The sequence below is a fragment of the Mastomys coucha genome, unplaced genomic scaffold (genome assembly GCF_008632895.1).
Source record: "Mastomys coucha isolate ucsf_1 unplaced genomic scaffold, UCSF_Mcou_1 pScaffold14, whole genome shotgun sequence".
NCBI lineage: Eukaryota > Metazoa > Chordata > Mammalia > Rodentia > Muridae > Mastomys > Mastomys coucha.
Genome location: NW_022196896.1, coordinates 44,822,238 through 44,832,427, shown reverse-complemented (window position 1 = coordinate 44,832,427; position 10,190 = coordinate 44,822,238).

Genomic DNA, 10,190 nt, shown 5'->3' with positions numbered 1-10,190 from the left:
TTTAGATTCTGGATGGTTTTGTTCATTTCCTTCACCTGTTTGATTGTGTTTTCCTGGAGTTCTTTAAGAGATTTTGTGTTTCCTCTTTAAGGGCTTCTAGCTCTTTACCTGTGTTCTCCTGTATTTCTTTGAGGGTGCTATTTATGTCTTTCTTAAGGTCCTGTATCATCATCATGATAAGTGATTTTATATCTGATTCTTGCATTTCCAGTGTGATGATGTGTCCAGGACTTGCTATGGTAGGAGTCTTGGGTTCTGATGATGCCAAGTGACCTTGGTTTGTGTTGTTTATTTTCTTATGCTTGCCTCCCACCATCTGGTTATCTCTAGTGCTACCTGCCCTTGCTAAATATGCCTGGAGCCAGTCTTTCCTGTGATCCTGGTTGTATCAGAACTCCTTAGAGTCAGGCTGTCTCTGTGATCCTGTGATTCTGAGATCCTGTGATCCTGGGCTTGTTAGAGCACCTGGGAGTGTAGCAGCTTCCTCTGGGTGTGTGGGACTGGCTGTGGAGCCTGGGTCCAGGGTCTGCTCAGGACACCAGCCCAGAGAGACCAGAAGGAACCCGAGCCACTCTGCTGGTGGAGTTCCCCATTATGTTGTTATCCTCACAAGTTTCCACTCAACCTGTGAGGAGGGTGAGCTCTGTGGTATACTTGCTAAGCATTCATAAGACCTAAGTTCAATAAAATAGTGTAACAATGATCTGTGGGCATTGAAAAGGAATGCAATTGCTAATTACTGTCCTGATATGTGGAGTCGCCCTTTCTGAAATGTGTCTTGTATCATATCATCTGTATACTTAATAAGTATCACAAGTATTAAAGTAAAACGAACAAATTCATTAAAAAAAAAAAAAACAAACCATCAAGGCCCTTAGAGATCTTTGAATTAATCTTTAAGATGAAATGAAAGAAATGAAAGATTCTTAATAAGCTTAAAAGACCTGATCATTACTTCAGTGTGAAGGTAACTGAAGGCAGGCTCCCAGCTAGGAGCCCCAACCCAGGGAGAAGCGTCCTTTTGAATGTCAGGGTCTCAGCCTAGCTTATACACCAGGCACCTCCTGCTCTCATGAGCTCCTCTCTCTGGAACTCTGGAGGGTATGGACTGAGGTGTGTGTTTGTGTGTGCATCTCTAGTGTGTAAACAGATACAAGGAGGTAGCAAGGTGCGAGGAGGGAGAGAAAACAGGACGATGCGGCATGTTTGAAGTCTCCACATCTTGACTCCATCAGTCCAATCCCTTGAGGACCAACTCACTGAGCCCACTTGTTTGCAGTGAGTTTGGGTGGCTCTCTGCCAAATGTGGAGGTGTGGCAGCTCTCACCCACAGCTGTACCTCAGCCCAGCTTTGAAGTTGACCTCAACAATTGTCTCATTGAGTGTAAGCTTGAATCAGGAACAAAGTCTTTTCCTATTGACTAAATCCTCTGTGAGAGCAGGCTTTCTGTATATAGATGGCTTCCCTCTGTTCCCCCTTTTTGGTGGTATAGACATGCATACAGACACATATATGCACACACACACATGCACGTGCAAGCACACACACACACCAGCTTTGAAACCATCTCTATGCAGAGCAGATCAGAAAAACCAGTTCTGGCACCAGGGCTCACTGCAGGGCCTCAAAGTGATGGGGCAATTGAAAAACAATTCTACCCCTTTTTACTTTTTTCCTTTCCTTGCTTCTTTTGCCTCCTTTCTTGGAAAAACAATTATTTCTTCTTCATCTTCTTTCTCCTCCTCCTCCTTTTCTTCCTCTTTTTCTTTTCCCTCCAACGATAAACTTGAACTTGCTATCTATCCAAGTATGACTTGATGCTCTTGACTCTGCCTCTGAAGTGCTGGGATGACAGGCAGCCTGTGACATGAGGCCGGCTTTATAAGGTGTTAGGGATGGAACCCAGGGCATTATGCACACTACACAAGCATTTTGCCAAAGGTGCTCCTTCGTTGGTTCTCCCCTGACTGCTTACAGCACCAATACAGTAGGATAATAAATGTAATGTTCATTATAAAAGAGTAAGAAAAACACATAAGAAAAATCTCAGTAAATCAAACAAAAATGCATGAGCCATCTCAATCTAATTAACTTCAGTTAACATTTTGGTGATCCAGAATTCCTATGTATTCATCTCTCTGTCATGTCACTCGTATGTGTGTGTGTGTGTGTGTGTGTGTGTGTGTGTGTGTGTGTGTGCATGAGAGTGTGTGTGCCTGTGTGAGTGTATGTGTGTATGTGTGTGATGACTCTCACTTCCCCTAACTTGATTCAATTCTAAATAGAATCTTCTACTTGTGGCCTCCACTGGCCACAATTTGGTTTTGTTTACCAGCAGCTAACTTGGGTCGTGCAATACAATGCCGTTTTCAGGCCACTTTGTGTCTTAGAGGGTGATGTGGAATTAAAAATCTCTGAGTCAGCCGGGCGGTGGTGGCTCACACCTTTAATCCCAGCACTTGGGAGGCAGAGACAGGCGGATTTCTGGGTTCGAGGGCAGCCTGGTCTACAGAGTGAGTTCCAGGACAGCTGGGGCTACACAGAGAAACCCTGTCTCCAAAAACAAAAAACAAAAAAACAAAAACAAAAACAAAAAAATCTCTGAGTCCTCTGTATATGGTGCTGTCATTTGCTGTCTGAGCAGGCTTCTCTTCTCTACTGACAAAGTGTGACTGAGAAACAGAAGTAAGTCACTGTAGCCTTCTCTCCTCCCCTTTACTCAGCTCTCACATTTCCAAGGGAAGACTGCGGGACAACTGTATCTGCTCATGCAATGTAACTGTATCTGCTCATGCAGGGCAGCTGAATCTGCTCATGCAGTGTAACTGTATCTGCTCATGCAGGGCAGCTGAATCTGCTCATGCAGTGCAACTGTATCTGCTCATGCAGTGTAACTGTATCTGCTCATGCAGTTTAGCTGTATCTGCTCATGCAGTGCAACTGTATCTGCTCATGCAGTATAGTATAACAGTATCTGCTCACACAAGGCAGCTGTATCCGCTCACACAACGTAACTGTATCTGCTCATGCAGGGCAGCTGTATCTGCTCACACAGTGTAACTGTATCTGTTCACGCAGTGTAACTGTATCTGCTCATGCAGTGTAACTGTATCTGCTTATGCAGGGCAACTGTATCTGCTCACACAGTGTGTCAATGCGCAGTGGACACTTAAGAGCAGGAGGTCTAGCCTTCAATCATTCTGTGAGAGAGAAGTGTTGATAAATGGATGGGATAGAGTGGAGGGGTGAAAAAGAAAGTTAAGGAAGAGGAAGATAAGGAAAGATTATGAGCTATGAACTCAATCTAACTTTATGGATCCCAGTAGCAAGGCTGACGACCACCTCAACTCAGGGCACATGGAGGAAGGAAAAGACCATCAGAATAATCAAATGTTATTGGAAGGAATGAGCTAGTTTGGGCATGAAAAAATTAAAGACCCCTTTAAAAAGGAGTTTCACCCTTGAAAATTCAGCCATAATATCTGGAGGGAAAGATGGCAGAAGGGAGAGAGAGACAGAGACAGAGGAAGAGGGCACAGGCAAGAATATCCAATGTATCTCTACACCTCTGTCTGTTGAGACTGCCAGAGCTGACTGGTTGCCCTTGGGTCAAGAGTCTGCCTCAGGACACTGAGCATTGGTCTGGGTGAGTTGGCTTTAACAGTCATGGGACCACCTTAGGGCTGTGACCAGGGCACACCCTGAAGACATATTTATTACATGCTCCCTTCAATCCATTCTTTGTCACTAGGCAATTTAAAAACAAAACAAAACAAAACAAAGCAAAACAAAACATGGATTAAGTAGATTGTTTAATCCATCTTTAAACCATTCAGTTTGTTCCTTAAGATTAAATCCTTCACATTGTTCATGTGGAAGGGATGGGGAGAGTGTGAATAGAGGAACTCAACTAGGACTTACCCAAAGCCAAGCCGAGCACTGGGACCCCAGGTTTGGTTTTGTCAGCCACGTCTGGTCGGTGGCCAGCTTCTGTACTGTTACCCATGTTTGGTGGAGATGCACTCTATCTTACTCTGCTTAACATTCTCAGGCTTCTTGGTTTTTCACTGTGATGCTGGGGACAAGAACCCGTTCCAAGTGATGAACTCAGTTAGGGCAACATGGGTCATAAATTTTATGTTACCTAGCTTTCTATAACAAAATAGCTGAAGTCATTAAATTACAAATAGACAAGGTTTCCATTGCGTCTCGGTGGTTCCAGTCTGTGATGAAGAAGGTCCATGGCTTTTAGGCCCCTTGTAGACGGGGAATGCTAGATGGTAATGGCTGTGAGCATGTGATGGAGAAAACTCCTCCTCTGTGGACAGGAAACAAATGAGGAAGAGATCAGAGTCCCCCATCTCCTTCAAGTGCATGCCTTCAATGACTGAAGACTGCACATAAGGGCATGTAAGGCCCCACCTCTAGATCTAGCCACCACTCTATAGTGGTAACCTGGGCACATATCCCTTTAGGAGACATTCAGAACTGTAATAAATAGGGGCTGGAGAGAAGGCTCAGCCAATAAGAGCACTTTCTACTCTAGCAGAGAACACGTTTCACTTCTAGTATTTACACAGTGGCTCCCAACTGTCTGTAACTATAGTTCCAAGGTTTTACACTTATGTTCACATAAAATGGTCTTGTACAACACATGTGGTATATATTCATACACACAAGCACCCTCCCCAGGAACTATGGTAAATAAACTTACCTGATAGTAACTTAAGAAGTAAAATTGAGAAATCAGCAGCTGTAGTTGGCCTCTGTGTACCAAGTTATGACCAAATTCTGACCTGTAAACAAACAAACAACCCACACTGACACGACTTTCCGGCTTTTCATAATAATCAAATGGTGTAAATAGCACCTGGGATTCTGAGACACATCCTGCCACTTTTTTTCAAAAGAATAATTTGAAAGCCTCCCTTTGAATTTATTCTATTTTTAGCTTTATGAATGAATGGCATGTGCTAAAATAATTCAGCCTGAAACAAACTTCAGGAATTGGTGCAAGTAGAAATGGTGTAAGGCTGACCTCCAAGAAGAAATTAAACATTTCCATCAGTGACTGGCCATCTTGCAGTTCACAAACAGTCACTGGGAGGGTGAATGAAACAGTGTGTCAACAACTCACCGTCTCAGTGATTACAATGGATCCTGTAAACAGATGAAGAAGCTCAAGTTGCAGGTTTAGACGTATTTTGTTCTTTTGATCCTGAGGTCAAAGGTGGTACCTATCACTTTAACATGCCAGGGTCTTTAACAAACTCAAACTCATCCACGGAAGCAGACTGAAGCTTGTGGCTAGATGGAGCACTGTTTGTGCTAGCTAATTTTGCTGTCAACTTGACAAATGCCAAGAGTCTTCTGACAGGGGGACCTTGATTGAGAAAATCCCCCCTATAAGATCCAGTGGTAGGCAAACTTGTAGGGCATTTTCTTAATGGTGATTGGTGTAGGAGGGCCTAGCCCACTGTGTGTGCTAGAAGAATAGAGTTGGACATGAACCAGCATGGCTTGAACCAGCTATCATAAGGTTAGAATAACTGGGATAAAGCTTTTATCATTATCAATTGGCTCTGAAATTATTGTATTGGCATCTTGTAAATTGTGATTTTTATTGATACGTAAATCTGATTGGTTAACTATAAGCTTTAAGAGTTTTGATTTTACCGGGTTACTGGGTATTGTGATATCTAATAGCATGGTTGGTGGTTCAATTTGGTTACTGGAATGTGGAATAGAGCCAGCAGGACCCTGCCAGGGCATAGTGATATGGCTTGCTGGTCCCAGCACTAGGGAGGGAATGTGCCAGCTCATTTTTTAATATTTCCTGCAACAACATCCTTCAGCTGGTGGTCCTGGGTATTATGGGAAAGTAGGCTGAGCAAACCAAGGGGAACCAGCCAGTAAGGTGCACCCTTCCATGGCCTCGGCTCCTGCTTCCAGATTCCTACCCTATTTGACTTCCTATCCTGACTTCCCTCAGTGATTATGACCTGAGAGGTGTAAGCTGAAATAAACCTTTTCTTCTCCAACTTGTTGTTGTCATCAGGGAGTTTCATCACAGTAATGGAAATCCTGTCTAAGACACTGCTCAAAAGTTCTTTCATCTGATGTCACACTTGCCCCATCTTCCTTCTGGCTCACTTTAAGCATGCCAAGAAGCCCTTCTCTTCTGCAGGGTAGCCCTTTCACTCTTCTCCTTCAACCTACTAGGAAACTGTACCTCTCTAACACTGGCTGTCCTTTATTAGCAGGATCACTAACTTCTGACTGATGTGTAATTATGTGATCCTGTTTCCAGATCATATTAGTTATGTCTGGCTCCACTGCCAGATTCTGTCTCCATTGAGATGTCGTGACTTTCTTATGTCTTAATTTCCAACATCTACCTCAGTGCTGATTATATCTCAGTTACTAAGGCCTCAGAGAAACAATTGCATTGATGGCTGTTGGGGAATGGGCCAGTAGCAACCATTTCATAAGGACTTCTATTCTGGTGTATTTTATAGCAGTAAAACTGCTATACGCTGTTAATGCAAATACATCATATCCAACACTATCTGAATGATTGTGACATAACAGCAAGATGTTGTTTAGCAAATATTTATCCTACTGTTGCTCGAAAAAAAAGAGAAAAATCTGGCTCAAATAGGAGAGAATGAGGAGGGACTACCATAGGTAAAGAGACTTGCTACCAGTCCTGGCAACCCGAGTTTGATTCATGGTGGAAGAGAGAACGGACTCTTACAAGTTGTCCTCTGACCTCCACAAGTAGTATGTCCCACTGCCCTTACACACGAGCATGCATACGTGCCCACACAGAAATAAATACAAAAATAAAATAAATGGAATAAAATTTTAAAATAGAATCCCATCTCTGAAGTGATTTTAGGGGTTGCCCACACCTCTATCTATGTGTGGTTGAATTTCAAAGCGCACGGCCATCTTGCCTCTTCTATGTTTCTACCCTAGATGAGTCTCTGGCACAGGTAGGTAGAAGAAGCCAAGGCACGATGGAAGTAAATCTCAGTACGTGTGCAATTTGAAAGAAGAAAGGTGAAATGAATTTTTTTAGGTGGAAGTGTATTTCCCCTAACTCATATATTAAGGTCTAATCCCCAGCATCTCCTCAGGTGGCCTTATTTGGAAAAATGAAGTCATTGGAGAGGGCCATAATCCAAGAGAATGATTACTTCAATAAAAAGGAAATTTTGGCCTAGTTTATAACATAGAAAACAAACAAAAGAACAAACAAACAAACAAAAAAACAAAGTAAAAAACCCAAAAAACAAAAAACAAAAAACCACTCGAATATGATAAGGGTCATCTATAACCAATAAAACCTGGACCAGATCCTTCCCTTGAGAGCTATGGGAAAGATCCATAGCTTACTAGAAGGAGATAAACTACATTTTCTAAGCCAAGGTATGTACAAAGTTTGAATTTAAATCTCTGAAGGCTGGAGAAATGACTCCATGACAAAAGAATTTGCAGTTCAAGTGTGACAACTGAGCTTGAATACTCAGAACCCACATAATGCTGGACACTGCTGCACACAGCCCCAGTGTTCTTACAGCAAGAAGAGAGATGGAGGCGGAAAAACTTTGAGCCTTGAGGGATAGTAAGCCTAGCATACCCAGTTCAGAACAAGCGAAGCCCATCTTGAACAAGGTAGAAAGCAAGGACTGACGACTGGGCTATCCTCTGACCTCCATAAGGATGCTGTAACATCTGTGACCTGTGCATGAGCACGCATGCGAGCACACGTGCGGACACACACACACACACACACACACACACACGTGCGTGCACACACACGCACACGCACATGCAAGCACACTATACTTCAACAAACATACATATTTTAAGAAACTTTTTTGAAGTTATCTAAGTATGGTAACACACACCTGTAACAGGAAGAGTTGTGCATTGGAGGCCAGTCTGAGTTATATAGCAAGATCCTGCCTCAATCATTCAATCTTTTCATCTCCTAGGTATGCTCCTATTTCTCACAGGTTATACACACCCAAATGTGAACAGATTTCCATATAATGACACTCTAAAAATGACAAGACAATAATGCAATACTGAAAATACATACTGACACAGATATGGCTTTACTTGATCCTCACAAGATCTGTTTGTTTGTTTTTAGTTTTTATTTTGAAATAAATTTTGTTGTCCCTACTTTACAATGCAGAAAACTGAAACTTGTAGGGTTTGCTAAATGCCTCAGCTCACATCTCGAATGCACAACAGAATCAACTTTAGAACTCACCTCTCCCACCCTCCAGTTCAATCTTTATCGTTAAGTATTTCAGAACTTAAGAAACAGTCTGGAAGCTGGGTGATGGTGGCGCATGCCTTTAATCCCAGCACTTGGGAGGCAGATGCAGGCGGATTTCTGAATTGGAGGCCAGCCTGGTCTACAGAGTGAGTTCCAGGAAAACCAAAAAAATAATAAATAAATTAAAAAAAAAAAAGAAACTGTGGAAAATAGAAGGCATTCCACCCATGGCCTTTCCTCATTAATCATACAATGCCTGTGAGAGTTTATGTTTTATAGATGTATTTATTTTATGCGCATGAATGTTTTGCCTGTGTGCACTTCTGTGCACTATGAGCAGGCTCGGTGCCACATCACAGAGTAGGTGATGGGAAGGGCTGTTAATCTCTGAGCCATTTCTCCAGTCCCATTGATCAATTGATTGATTGATTGATTGATTGATTGATTGATTGAGATGGAGTTTCCCTATGTAGCTCCAGCTAGCTATGCCTCACTCTATAGACCAGGCTGTACTGAAACTCTGAGATCCTCCTGCCTCTGCCTCAGCAGTGCTGAGAATAAAGGCGTGCACCACTATGCCCCAATGGACTTTGAATTTTAATACAGAGTAAGTCATTAATTATACAATTAAATTTCTGAGCAAAAAAGCTCTTATGATGACACAGAATTAATTTGAGTGTCTTCAATCTGGACAAGCTTCTTCTTTTTCTTTTTTAAGTTTTATTGCATTATGATGAGAAAAATTACATGATTTCAATTTATCTGAATTTGTTAACATTTAAAAACATATTTTAAGTAAATAGAATTAAATCACATTCTTGTTTTCCTTTTGTACCCCAACTCCTCCCTGAGATCCCCCTTCAATACTTACAATATCTTTTGTGCCATATTCTTTAAAATTTATAAAATATTATAACAATAAAAATGAGTATTATAAAAGTTGTTTGATATAAAATAACAATCAATTTAACAGTCTTATGTAGATGCTTGTCTACGGCAATACTGAAAATACATTTTTCTCAATATAAATTTTAAATAACTCCAAATGTATTAACTGTATATTTCAAAATAATATACCACTACTAATACTTTCTTAAATGAACAATACATAAAGTGTTTTTGTTTGTTTGTTTTTTTGTTTGTTTTGTATTTAGTAGAGTTTAAAATCTTAGCTCTTACTGTGGTAACTTGATACAAGAGTTACAAACGTCAAGCCAAGCATTCAGTCTCACTCTTTGTTGTTCTCTTACAAGCCACCTCCCAATTTAATTGTCTACATTTCTTTTGGGTATATAAATACTTTTAAAAATATGTAAGCTGTTGTGAAAACCATAGGATAGTGCAAAAACATGAAATAAAAAATACTACTAATAGAGAGGCTGAGGTAAGAGAAGCAAGATCTCAAGACCGTTTTGTTGTACACAGCAAGACACTGTCACCAACAAGCTGAAAGTGTATATGGATTGCATAATATTGGACCAATTGCTCCAATTACCAAATTAGAGAGACCATTGGATGACAGTCAATAAATTTCTAATTCCTCATATTTTTGGATTTCAATAGATTAGGATATGTTGATAATATTAATTTTCATATTAAGATATCAAGAAAAAGTAATTGTTACTTCATGTTTTTGTTGTAAGAAGTAGAATTAGGTTTGTGTGGATTTGTTGAGAGATTACTTTCTGGTTTCTTCTAGGGTGTAGTTTTGCTCCTTATGTTGATGTTTCCCATCTATTATCCTTTGTAGGGCTGGATTTGTGGAAAGATATTGTGTAAATTTTGTTTTATCATGGAATATCTTGTTCTCTCCATCGATGGTAATTGAGAGTTGTGCTGGGTATACTAGCCTGGGCTGGCATTTGTGTTCTTGTAGGGTCTGTATGACATCTG